Below are 14,405 nucleotides of genomic sequence, written 5' to 3' on the forward strand. Positions count from 1 at the left end.
ATCAGTACAGATGGCCGACAACGCAGTGGAAGAAGCTGGTTCTAAGGGGTGACATAAAGGGTAATAAGAGTCTAGCAGCTGAAAGGTTCAATCCTTCCACTGCCAGCACTAAGAGGCAACAGTCTGTACCTTCTACAAGATGCACTGCAGAAATTCACCAAAGATCCTTAGACAGCACGTTCCAATATTGGTAGATGGACCATGACAACTGAGTCTTTCCCCTCCCACTCCAAATTCCTTTAGAGCCCAGATGAGATATCATGTACCCAGACTCCAGGCAGGCAACACAACCTTTGGGCCACAGAATACACTGTCTATTTCCCTGACTATACTGATTACAATGACAGTTCTCTCCTCTGCCTTTCTTGAATAGTTCCCACACTGCTATGATAGTTTGCCACTACTCTCATCCACACAGTGAGCAAATATCTCAAGCCTATTAGCCAAGCTCAAGGGCTGAGGCTCCTTCGACACTACCTCCTGGATCCCTCTACCTGTCTTGTGGTCACACCCACCTATCCCTAACCACTGACTGAATTTAAGGTAGTTAAGCTTTGTGAATTAGCAATCAAAATTAAACACAACACTGGAAGTGTAGTCTGATTAGAGCGCTGTTTAAAAAGGTCATACCTTCCATTTACTTATTTAATTTAGTTTTGCTTCCATAGGTCAAAATTCCATTACTTCTGATTATTGCTTTCCAGTGGTTGGATATTTTAATGGATAAGTCAACTAAGACTGCCCAACCTCTGTCAGCACATTTCAGGTTGGTTGAATGCTGGAAACTACACTCATTATCCTGATAGGGGTAGGCAATGGTCCAGTCGTGTTATCACTAGACTTTTAATCCAGAGACTCAGATAATGTTCTGGGACCCTGGATTTAAATCCTGCCAAGGCAAATGGAATTTGAATTCACTAATGATCTATAAATAAGAGTTTAATGACACTCATGCTAAATGTCATGGGAAAAACCCATCAGATTCATTAATGATCTTAGGGAAGGAAATCTTCGATCCTTACCTGGTCTGATCTACATACGACCCTAGACTGACAGCAATGTGCTTGACTCTTAACTTCTCTCTGGTCAATAAGTGCTGGTGCAGCAGTGATGAATCCTATGAATGAATTTTAAAAATGCCAATTAGCTTTTGGTGAAATTTGGTGAATATGAAGTCAAGAATTTAGTTATGGTGTCATAATGATAAACGAGGTATGTCAGTTCCTCTGTTTTTGATTGTCTTGAATGGTATGGGTCAATATTGACATTTTTACTGATAGTTCAGTATTACCGTTCTTTTGAAGTTGACCATAATTTTAGAATGTTGGGGATGTGTAAATTAGCACATATATCTTGAAGTCACAGTCTATCCACCCATCCCACTTACTCCCACGTGTCTCGGAATTGGCTATAATGAAATCTATGAGAGTTTCAACTTTACTGCTCCCAATATGCCATTTGAAACTTCCTAAAATATTTACCCTTTACTGGTTTTAACAGTGGTGTAATTCACAAAATTTCATGATCAAAGGAACTTGACCAGTAAAATAATTTCATCATCAGGAAGTGTTGTCAACTGGTTAATACAAAGAAATTTTGAGCCTAATTTTAAAAATAAATGTTTTGAAATGAATATTTTTCAGCATGTTTTACCCCACACCATGTGCAATCTTTACTTGATATAATATTTTTAAGGTGTAGTTTCAATTTCTGTTTCATCTTACAGTGTGGAGTTGAGGTGGCTGTGAAAATCCAGTCATGGAATTAGCTGTCTATACTGTCCAATAACATTGCTCTGACCACAAGCTTCAATTCCTAGCCAAGAAACCCACTACTAACCAGTTGGAATACAGCAAGACAGCAATAAAAAAATGACAGTCTTCTCAGAAACATCATTGCATCTCGAAGTTAAACTTACTTTGTGGCAAGTAAAAAGCATCTTTGCTCCACCTACCCATCTTTCACCCAGGCCCCTGTCACACAGGAAGACCATGCCAGGTGTATTCATACACTATATCTCAATTGAAGCCAGGGTGTTGCCAACCATGGAAAAATCCATTTCCTCCTTGCAACATTTACTGTAAGTGGGCAGCCACTGGGAAGGCAAATGGAGGACACACCCCTGCCTGTATCAATGGTGCTGAAGTTGCGATGGTCAAAAACTTCAAGTTCTGGGAGTAAAGATCATCAACAATCTATACTGGTCCAACCACATCGACGTCTCTACTTCCTCAGGAGGCTAATGAGATGTGGCATGACCACAATGATTCTTACCAATTTTTGTAGATGCACCCCAGAAAGCATCTTATCCAGATGTATCACAGCATGGTTTGGCAATTGCTCTGCCCAAGACCACAAGAAATTATAAAGAGTTGTGAACATATCTCACTCCATCACGAAAACCAGCCTTCCTTCCACTGACTCTGTCTATGTTTCCAATTTCCTCGGGAAAGCAGCTAAAATAATCAAAGACCCCTCCGGAATCAAAGACTCCGATTATACCTCACTTTCACCCTCTTCCATCTGATAGAAGATACAAAAGTTTGAAAGCATGTGCCAACAGATTCAAGAACAGCTTCTTCCTGGCTGTTATCAGACTTTTGAACAAACCTCTTGTATATTAAAGGTGCATCTTCTCTGTAGCTGTAACACTATATTCTGCATTCTGTTCATTTACCCTGATGTACTTATGTATGGTTATGATTTGTCAGGATAACATGCAAATTAATACTTTTCACTGTATATCAGTATATGTGACAATAATAAAGTCAAATCAAATCAAGTCACATGTCGGTACATATCTTCTGCTTGGTCAAAAGCTTCTGCTCAGCATATTGTCCTCCCACGTCTGCACATTGGCAGGTGAAGTTACAGAGAACACTTCTAACTTCCTATCCATTCCAGGTAGATACTGTCCATCACTTCTCCCCCACCCCAGTCCCTTCATCAGCATAAATATCCCCTTTGCCCACCTTCTTTCAGTTCTGACAAAGTGTCACTGGACTCAAAAGTATTAATCTTTCTCTCTACAAATGCTGCCAGATCTGTTGATTTTCTTCGGCGCTTTCTATTTTTGTTCAGCTCTGCAGCATCACAGTTATTTATTTTATTCAAGAAACTATTTCAGTCTTGATTAGACAAATACTGGAACAAAAAGAATTTGCAACTCCAGGGCAGGGGTACACGCTGGATCACAGGGCTCAAGTCCAAGTTCAGCCAGTGAACAAACTCACATTGGAGACTATGTGAGTCAAAGTAATAACACTCCGTGATTAAAAAAAAGGAAACCTTAAACAGCTCAGTGACTGAGGCTGCAAGTGTGGGAATTTTTAAAAAAGTTGCAGCTCAAATCACTATTGCTGGCCATAGCACTGATACCACGAGGCGTGGCTGCAGAAAAACAATGGAACCAACAGGGCCGAGAGAGAAAATTGCATATTCTGGGACTAGAAATTTTGGGAAATCAAGAAACTAGTCTCATAAAACAGATAAGCACTGGGGCAATTTTAAAAAATGAGTGATTCTGGCCTGATCATGGAAAGGGAGGAAATCTCCATTACATCTGCATAAGATAGAAGACTTTTTCAAACAGAGCTGCAAAAGGTTTAAATTCCCCCTTTACAACTGCAAAATATGGGAATTCATGAGGTATGGAATAACTTCTAAACTTGATACCAAGTCAGATGCAGAACAAAATAATACATTCCTGTACACAATAGGGAATATGGCAACTGATGTTATTCCTCATCAAGAGTTAAAAGAAGCTACAGACACACTCGAAGAGCTCATGGGAGCCTTTGACAGTTATTTCAACCTCAAAACTAATACAATTCTTAAAAGTGAGATTTAACAGAAGAATACACCATCCTGGAGAATCCATAAATTACTTAATATTTCTACAGATGAATAGAAAAATGTAACTATGGAATGTAACTTACATTAAAGTCAGAGTGCGTAAGTGGCCATATAGTCTTAAGTGTTGCTAATGAGGCTTCATCAGATTTAATACAATCCAAAGAAGATATGGAGAAACGTCTTCAGCCAGATAGTCATGAATCTATAAATTTGCTGCTACAGAAGGCTGCGGAGGCCAGGTCATTAAGTATATTTAACACGGAGATAGAGAGGTTCCTGATTGTCAAGGGAATCAAAGGTTACAGGAAGAAAGCGGGAGAATGGGGTTGAGAAACTTATCAGCCATGATTGAATGGTGGTGCAGACTCAATGGGCTGAATGACCTAATTTTTTAGATTAGATTACTTACAATGTGGAAACAGGCCCTTCGGTCTAACAAGTCCACACCAACCCACCATCCACCCAGACCCCTTCCCCTACATTTACCTCTTCACCTAACACTACGGGAAATTTAGCATGGCCAATTCATCTAACCTGCACATTTTTGGACTGTGGGAGGAAACCGGAGCACCCAGAGGAAACCCATGCAGACACAGGGAGAATGTGCAAACTCCACACAGTCAGTCGCCTAAGGCGGGAATTGAACCCCGGTCGCTGGCGCTGTGAGGCAGCAGTGCTAACCACTGTGCCACCATGCCACCCACAATTTCTGCTCCTATGCTTTGTGGTCTTATGGTGTTAAGATCTTGCACCTCCATCGTCATTCGTTATGATCATAGTTAATGATCCAACACAATAAACCATTCCTACCTTTCTTCCAAATTCTTTGATTACTTTAGCCCCAAGTGCTATGTTCAACTCCTTCTTGAAATCATACAATCTTTTGGCTTTAACAGCTTTCTGTAGTAATGAATTCCACAGACTTACCACTCCATGGGTGAAAAAATTCCTCCTCATCTCATTCTTAAATGGTTGACCCCATATCCTTACACCATGACCCCTGGTTCTGGATTTCCCTGTCATTGGGAATATCCTTCCAATATCGACCCTGACTAGTCCTGTTGAATTTTATATGTTTTTAGGAACATGCCCCCCTCATTTGTCTGAACGCCATTGAACATAATCCTGACCAATTCAGTCTCTCTTCATAATTAGTCCTGCCATCATAAGAATCATTCTGGTAAATCTTCACTGCACTCCCTCAATAGAACATTCTTCCTCAGTTAAGGAAATCGGAAGTGCACAGACAATATTCCAGGTATGGTATTGCCAAGGCTCTGTATAATTGCAGCAAGACATCCTTGTTCCTGAACTTGAATCCTCTCACTATGAAGGCCAACATACCATTTGCCTTCTTTACCACCTGCTGCGCCTGAATGTTTACCTTCAGCAACTGACATACATGGTTTCATTGCACATCCCCCTCCCTCAAATTATAGCTATTTAGATAATAACCTGCCTTCTTGTTTTTGCTAAAATAAGTGAATAACGCTACATTTGTCCACATTATACAGCATCTGCTACACATTGGCCCACTCACTCAGCTTGTCTAAATTACAATAAAGAATCACCTTCCAACATCTCACACTGCCATTCAGTTGTGTGGAGGTATTACATTTAGTTCCCTCATCCAGATCATTAATGTACAGTGTGAATAGTTAGGGCTTCTAGAAGTGATCCCCACTTGTCACTGCCTGCCATTCTGACTCTTAATTTCTTGTCTGCCAACCAGTTTTCTGTCCATCTCAATACACTACCCCAATCCTATGCACTTTAATTTTACATATGAATTCTTAAGTGGGACATTTTTGAAAGCCTTCTGAAAGTCCAAATAAACCACACCTAATGCTCCATCCATCAATACTACTTGTAATGGCCTCAGAAAATTCCAGTAGATTTGTTAAGTAAGATTTCACTTTCATAAATCCATGTTGACTTTATCAGATTCTGCCACTATTTCAAAATGCTAGAGAAACACTGTAGAAAGTGAAGTAGAGGTCTGAAAGTAACACGGATCAACTGATCAAAGGGGGAAGATCAAACTTGGCGCCAGGGATCATAGAAATCCATTAAATTCATAAGGTGCAAAACCACAAACTACACTTAAGCCAATAAACCGACGCAGCAAATAGGACAGAGACTAGACAACCTTGATGACACCAAGGAGCAAAACAACGTCATAGATGTGAGTAGTGACAAGCTATTAAAGCCAAATGTTTGTGAAATAAAAGGTCACTTACAGGAAATGTGCTGAAGCTGGACATACCCACAGAAAAGCAAAATATCAAAGAATTATTGACACAAAGAGATACATTTGGTAAAACAATCTCCGGTAGAAGACAAATTAAAAGTTTTCCTAAATTATGCAATTGATCCAGAACAAACATATTGGTACGTTCAACCATAAGATCATAAAGCATAAGAGTGGAAGTAAGGACATTTGGCCCATCAGGTCCACTCCGCCATTTAATCATGGCTGATGGGCATTTCAACTCCAATTACCCGCACTCCCCCCGTAGCCCTTAATTTCTTGCATTGTGGATTTATCAATCTCTACCTTGAACACATTTAACGTCCTAGTCTCCACTGCACTCCGTGTTAATAATTCCACAGGCCCATTACTCTCTGGCTGAAGAAATGTCTCCTCATTTCCATTCTATATTGACCCCCTCTAATACTAAGGCTGAGCCCATGGGTCCTAATCTCCCTGCCTAACAGAAACAACTTCCCAGCGTCCACCCTTTCAAAGCCATGCATTATCTTGTAAGTTCTATTAGAACTCCCCTCAACCTTCTAAACTCTACTGAATACATTCCCAGGATCCTCAGCCGTTCATCATATGTTAGACCTACCATTCCAGGGATCATCCGTCTCCGCTGGACATGCTCCAGTGCCAGTGTGCCCTTCCTGAGGTGTGGGGCCCAAAATTAGACACAATATTCTAAATGGGGCCTAACTAGAGCTTTATAAAGTCTCAGAAGCACATCGCTGCTTTTATACTCCAATCCTCTTGAGATAAGTGACAACAATACGTTCACTTTCCTAATCACAGCCTCAACCTGCAAGTTAACCTTTAGAGAATCCTGAACTAGCACTCCCAGATCCCTTTGTACATCAACTTTAAGAATTTTCTCATCGTTTAGAAAATAGTCCATGCATCTATTCTTTTTTCCAAAGTACAAAACTTTGCATTTGCTCATATTGAATTTCATCAGCCATTTCCTGGACCACTCTGCTAAACTGTCTAAATCTTTCTGCATCCTCCAACTTCTCAGTACTACTTGTTTGTCCACCTAACTTCGTATCATCGGCAAACTTGGCCAGAATGCCCCCAGTCCCTTCATCCAGATCATTAATATATAAAGTGATCAGCTGCAGCCCTAACACTGAACCCTGTGGGACTCCACTTGTCACTGGCTGCCATTCCGAAAAAGAACTTTTTATCCCAACTCACTGCCTTCTGTCAGACAGCCAATCCTCAATCCATGCCAGTAGTTCACCTCGAACACCATGGGCCTCCACGTTACTTAGCAGCTTCCTGTGAGGCACCTTATTAAAGGCCTTTTGGAAGTCTAGAGAGATAACATCCACTGGGTTTCCCTGGTCTAACCTACTTGTTACTTCTTCAAAGAATTCTAACAGGTTTGTCAGACATGACTTCCCCTTACTAAATCCATGCTGACATGTCCTAATCTGACCCTGCACTTCCAAGAATTTGGAAATCTTATCCTTAACGATGGATTCTAGAATTTTACCAACAACCATGGTTAGGCTAATCGGCCTATAATTTTACTTTATTCTTGATCCTTTCTTGAACAAGGGAGTTACAACAGCGAATTTTCAATCATCTGGGACTTGCCCTGACTTCAGAGACATTTGAAAGATCACAACCAATGCCTCCGCCATTTCCTCAGCCACCTCCCTCAAAACTCTAGGATGTAGCCCATCAGGACCAAGAAATCTATCAATTTTTAGACCTTTTAGCTTTTCTAGCACTTTCTGTTTTGGAATGACTACCATACTCAACTCTGTCTCCAACTCTCCCACAATTGTTGATATTTATGTCAATTTCAAGTTAGATATAGGAGCAAGTGTCACAATATTATCAGATAGCATACTATGCTGGATAACATATTGCTTACAGCTAATAGAAGTTCATCTACATTGTTCAGGGGTATCACACTACAAGCAAGCCTCCAACACAGGGGACACCTAATACCACACATATATACACACAATTAGGAGATCTCACATCCAAGTGAAAAGGTGCTTTGGTCTCAATCTCATTGAAAAGGTGGAGAAATTTAAACAACACAAGCTAAAGAGTTCCTTTGAAGGCGAATTTCCCCATTTTTTTCAAAAATTTCGGAAGGTTAAAAATCAAATAAATACTACAAAACTTTTTAAATTAACAGCAAATACTGCGCCCATAAATGAAATAATTTGAGAACCAATTTGCAGAAATGACAAGAATGAGTATTATTTCTCTGATCACAAAACCAGTAGAGTGGTGTTCAAAAATTAATGTAGAAATGACTGCAGAAACTCAACAAGCTTGGCAACACCTGTGAGGAATGCAGATGCTGGAGGTCAGAGTCGAAGAGTGTGGTGCTGGAAAAGCACAGCAAATCAGGCAGCATCCAAAGAGCAGGAGAATCGACATTTCAGGGATAAGCCCTTCGAGAAACAGAGTCTATCTCAAGTCCTGTTCAAATTTGTGTTGGCCTTACACTATTCATCAAGGCAATAGTGACAGAAATTCACTCTATGCCCATTGTTGACATGACTCTAGGAAAACTATATAAAAACAGAGTTTTCACTAAATTCACTGCAAACAGCAATCCTGCCAAGGTTGCTTACCGCATTTATAACTTCCTTTAGAAGATTCTGTTTTAACAGATTACCACCTAAAATTGTACCTGCCCCTAACATTTTTCAATGAACTTTGTATTACATTTTTCATGGCTGTTGCAGTGGCAAATGCTATGTGGGTGACATACTGATCCATGATCAGAGAGTACATGATGTTGTTAAAGTTTTTACAAGAAGAGGGCATCCCACTTAACAACATGTGTGACCTCTCTACAGAATCCATTTTTTTTGAGATACATTGTCCATTATGAAGACATAATTTCTAATCGACAAAGGAATAAAGCTCAGTTCAGACCAGGATCTTCAAAGATTCTTAAGCATGAACAGTTGGCAAATTTTTTACTTAACCCAGCAACCATTACTGGCATTCCTGACCCTTTCAGGCATGTCCTTAAGAAGGTGCAAGGATGGTGTTGGAAACCTCATGAAATACATTTTTCAGAAGATTAAGCAGTATGCACATCTATAAATATCTTATCTCTTTATAATCCTTTACTTCCAATGATAATAAGTGTATAATAATAAAGGGGAAAAAACTATACTGCTTTGGAGAAACAGCAGGATGGGGAGACTAATTAGAGGGTGTTTGCAAACAGCCAACACCAAATGGGTCAAATAGTCTGCTGTATGGAAATGTGATTGTACGAGTTGCTTTTCTGTACTGAAAGGATCTGCTGATCAATTTGTTTGTAAGATAATATAATTCCACAAAAGTGATGAGCACGGTCACTGTTGCCTTGATGCTTTGGTCTATTGACATGCTGCAGTCAAGTAAACAGCTAAATGTCAGCGTCAAGACTGTAGTGCTAGAAAAGCACAGCAAATCAGGCAGCATTTGACCAGCAGGAGGATCAACATTTTGGGCAAGAGCCCTTCATCAGGAAGGGTATACCTATTCCCTGTGCTCTCCTGTAATAGTGTGCAATTCACTCATTAATGCACTTATCCCATATGTTTTCCTTAAAAATAAAAAATGATATATATCCCCTGTGTTCTATCTATAATAACTTTTTTTCTCCACCTCATCTCCCACACGTAGTGACTTATGGATACACAAAAGCCCTGTAGGTATTTGCAACCACTTGATATTTATCCCATGTGGCCATTCTGCATCTGAGTCTAATTTACCAATAGCCAGCAAGTTACCATGGAGCTGTATAGTCATGCTCCATTTCATTATTCCTGATGGAAGGCTTATGCCTGAAATGTCGATTCTCCTGCTCCTCAGATGCTGCCTGACCTGCTGTGCTTTTCTAGCACCACACTCTCAACTCTGATCTCCTAGATCTGCATTTTAACCCATTTTATCTTTTGTTACACTGATTGCTAACTTATTCCCTCCTTTCCTCTCAGTGGGTGAGGGAAAACTTCACAACCAACTGAAATCCTATCCTCAAATGCAATTTTTTTTTCTTACCTACCCTCAACAAAAATCACTAAAGAAGAGCAAAAAACACCAACTTTCCGATTTCTTCCCTTAACACATGAGCATGTTAATGTTAGTTATGGTAGCCCAATGACTAATCTGGTTAAAATTGCCTAATGTAGTACTGGTAAAGGAGGAAATCTGTGATTTTCTTGAGATGAATATATGCCTTTAGTATTCACTACTTCAACTACTGAATCTCAGGATTGTTAACTTGCAGAAGGTCATTCAGCCCATTGTGTCTTCCTCAGCTGTCTGAGAATTTTGATTTAATGCCAAACTCCTAACTCTTCCCTGTAACCCTGAACATTGTTTCTATTTAAATAATAATCTATTGTCCTTTTGAATGCCTCAATCAAATTTGCCTCCACCACACCGCCAGGCAGTGTGCACTCTTGATACTGATTACTTATTGTGCAAAAAAAATTTCTCAGCTTACATTTACTTGTTTTGTAAAGCACATTAAAACTGTGCCCTCTACTTTTCAATACATCTGTTGGCCATTCCTAATCACCCTTCATCTTGCCTGGCCATCTCAGAGGGCTCTCAACAGAACTGTCAACATAACAGGCAATCACATTTCAGTAAATTTAGTTATGTATTGGCCAGACCAGGTAAAGGTATATACATGACTGCAGATGGTGGAAACCAGATTCTGGATTAGTGGTGCTGGAAAAGCACAGCAGTTCAGGCAGCATCTGAGGAGCAGTTACTGCTCCTCGGATGCTGCCTGAACTGCTGTGCTTTTCCGACACCACTAATCCAGATCAAGTAAAGACAGACACTATCTTCACTAAAGGACAATAGTGAATCAAATGGATTTTTATGACAATCACCATATAGTCACCATTAGACCAGCTTCTTTTACACAGCCATATCTACTGACACCACAGACATACACATTACGCACTGCTTCAAATCTGTGCATGTGTGTTTATCGGAACCAATGGACACACATTTAAACAGGTTCATCACCAATGTGAGAAATTGTGGAAATCAAATAGGCACAATATTGAACAAGATGAAGGGCATTTGCCCGAAATGTTGATTTTCCTGGTCCTCGGGTGTTGCCTGACCTGCTGTGCTTTTCCAGCTCCATTCTAATCTAGACTCCGGTTTCCAACATCTGTAGTCATTGTTTTTACCCACAATATTAAACAATACAAGGGATTCCACCCTGAGGTTTGGTGTGGTTATGTGTGAGATGTTGACTGGCTATAATGGTGGGAGGGAGGGCATTTGTGAGGGGGTGGGGGTGTGGTGGGGAAGAAGGGAGAGGGGTGGGGGTGCTGAGAGAGAAGAAGTGGTCCTTTCTCCTCACTTCACTGTACCCCCATCTGCCCTTCCCATCTTCCCCCTCTACCCGGTCCTTTTTCTCTCCCAAGCCAGTCCTTTTCCCCTTAACTTCCCTGCTTCTGAGACCTCACTCCACTTCAGTACCCCCATCTTCATTTCTCCATCCCTCTCCATCACTGCCCCTGCTGAATTCCATTTCAATAGCGTGCTCCTTTTCTGCACATACATAGTTTCTTTGCATATGACGCTATCGAAATTCTACATGATGACACAGGGTTTGACCGTGCATGCACGGATTTGATATTGTCAAAATCCTTGTGTGTGCTTGTTTCTGGAATCTTGCGCTGTGCATCTGCAAGTGATGCTAGGTGTTAGCACACACCTTTATTTTTAGATTTCCACCATCTGCCATGTGGGATTTGAACATGTATGCACCAAACGTCACAAATAGATACAAAAATAGCTGGAGAAATTTTGCTTGGCAGCATCTGTGGAGAGAAGGCAGAGTCAATGTTTCAACGGGACACAAAACATTGACTCTGTCTTCCTTCCACAGATGCTGTCAGACCTGTTGATTTGCTCCATCAATTTTTGTTTCAGATTTCCAACATCTGTAGCTCTTTGTGCTTTTTCCCCACCAAAATTACTCTGAACCTCTCGACTACTCCAAGATATTAGCACTAAGCCACCATCTCCCCTAGTTAAAGGGTGAAGGAATGGACTTCTGGACTTGCAGAAGTTAGTTGTCATTGTTGTGGAGATTGCATTGCATTCAATTAATATTTATCCTACGTTTTGTAAAGGGTAAGCCAGACAGTGAGATACTCTTCCCAGGAAGCTTATGGCAGAGCACAAACACTAAATGCCATTCATCCCAATATTATTTTGGAAGAACAGCTCTGGTCTATTTTGTTTGCTGGCAATACTACAATTCAACACCAGGTGGTGATAGAGAGTGTGCTTTCCAAATGCTATTCAGTACATTTACTATATATCCTAATTAGATGTGGTTTTGTTTTGTGCAGTTTACATTCACACTTGTGTAAGAAATAATTGTTTTAAAAAATCAATTTAAAAATGAGAATGCCAGGTTATGCTAAGTTTTCTTTTCTCGTTCAGGAAAATAATAAGTGGTGAGGCGGGGAGTGAAAATCAGGAGCTGGAAAATAAAAGATCTGGCAAGACATCTTCTGATTGATCATTGTAGAATTCACACAAAAGTGGTCTTTGGAATCTGGTTGCTCTTAGACTGCAATTATTTCATTTCTAGCTTGCTTGTGGATAGTTTTCTGAGGAAGGAGGTGGATAAGATAACTGCCTGCCGATCTCTCACCCTCATTCATCTGAGCAGCCAGACAATTCTTCACTCACTCACTTCTTTACTCAGCCACCCAACCATTTACTTATACAACCCGCCACTCATTCATCACCCAGCCATTCATACGATTGCTTGCTCACTTACTCACTCACTCACTCGCTCACTCACACACCAACCAGCTATCCTTAGCTGTGCAATTGCTGCAAGTGCATCTCCCTATCACCTCCCTGTCTCTTGCCCCTGGTCATCACTGGGACTGTGGAGTCTGCCTTCCCTTGCCAGTGGTCTCCTTTTTGAATACAAGAAACATCCTCCACATCTTGTTGGTGGAAGACTGCTCCGCCCAATGGAGGTTTCTTCTGCCATTAGCAAAATGCCAAAGGTCTGGGAAAATGACAAGTTAATTGAGCAATAGAGTATTTTACTTGACTTCCTTATGGCAGGAAGTATATCTGAAGCTGATTTTAACATTGGTAAGATCCCTCATGTGGGCCAGCAAACATTCTCCTCATCGCTCACTGCTTGGGAAGATGGATAAACAAATACTGCTCGAACACCTACTAATGTTGCTTTGCTGAGACATAGGCCTGCCCCTCTTTCACACACTCCCCTTCAATGTTGACTTGAAACTTAAACCATACAACTCTCATTCTCCACACATTCCTTGGTGGCACCCCCATCTCCAGCCTGCTAGCTTGGTTGTCATTCTAACCAGCTGCTCTACCAATGTGGTGGTCCAGAATTCATTCCCCTCCTCTCAAGCCAGTATCTCCATGTCACTATGCTGAAGGCTCACCAGCATAGCTCCAAGTCTCAGGGTGAGTAAAATTGCATTGCTTATCCATTTACAGACTGCTGTTCTCTTACATTTGCTACTTAAATGTTTACCAATAAGCCTCCAGTGTGGACGAGCAACTCCCTTCACAATCTTTCAGTTACCCTTATAGATTTTGAACAAATCATAGAATCCCTACAGTGTGGAAATAGGCCCTTCAACCCAACAAGTCTACACCAATCTTGCGAAGAATAACCCACCCAGACTCATTCCTTTATATTTACCCCTGACTAATGCAGGAGAAAGTGAGGACTGCAGATGCTGGAGAGACCATTTAGGTCTTCCTGAAGAAGTGCTCATGCCCAAAACATCAATTCTCCTGCTCCTTGGATGCTGCCTGACCTGCTGCGCTTTACCAGCAACACATTTTCAGCCCTGACTAATGCACCTATCCAACATATCCATGAATGCTATGGACAATTTAGCACAGCCAATTCACCTAACCTGCACATTTTTGGATTGTGGGACAAAACCGGAACACTGGAAGAAACCCACGCAGACACAGGGAGAATGTGCAACTTCCACACAGACAGTTGTCAGAGGCTGGAATTGAACCCAGGTCCCTGAGGCAGCAGTGCTAACCACTGACCCACCATGCCAGCCGAGCCAGCATGCCAAATATTTTGGCAGGCTCCGTGTTGACCTGCAGACAAGCCTGTTTAGACAATAGGAGTCACAGATTTCGAAGGACCCTCAATGAGTTGTGCCATGCATATTGTGGATGGTATACACTACTGCAATAGCGTATCAAGGATGGAGGAAATGAATGTTAAAGATGATGGATGGGATGCCAGTATAGGGAG

Source organism: Hemiscyllium ocellatum, chromosome 14 (assembly GCF_020745735.1).
Source record: "Hemiscyllium ocellatum isolate sHemOce1 chromosome 14, sHemOce1.pat.X.cur, whole genome shotgun sequence".
NCBI classification, from domain to species: Eukaryota; Metazoa; Chordata; class Chondrichthyes; order Orectolobiformes; family Hemiscylliidae; genus Hemiscyllium; species Hemiscyllium ocellatum.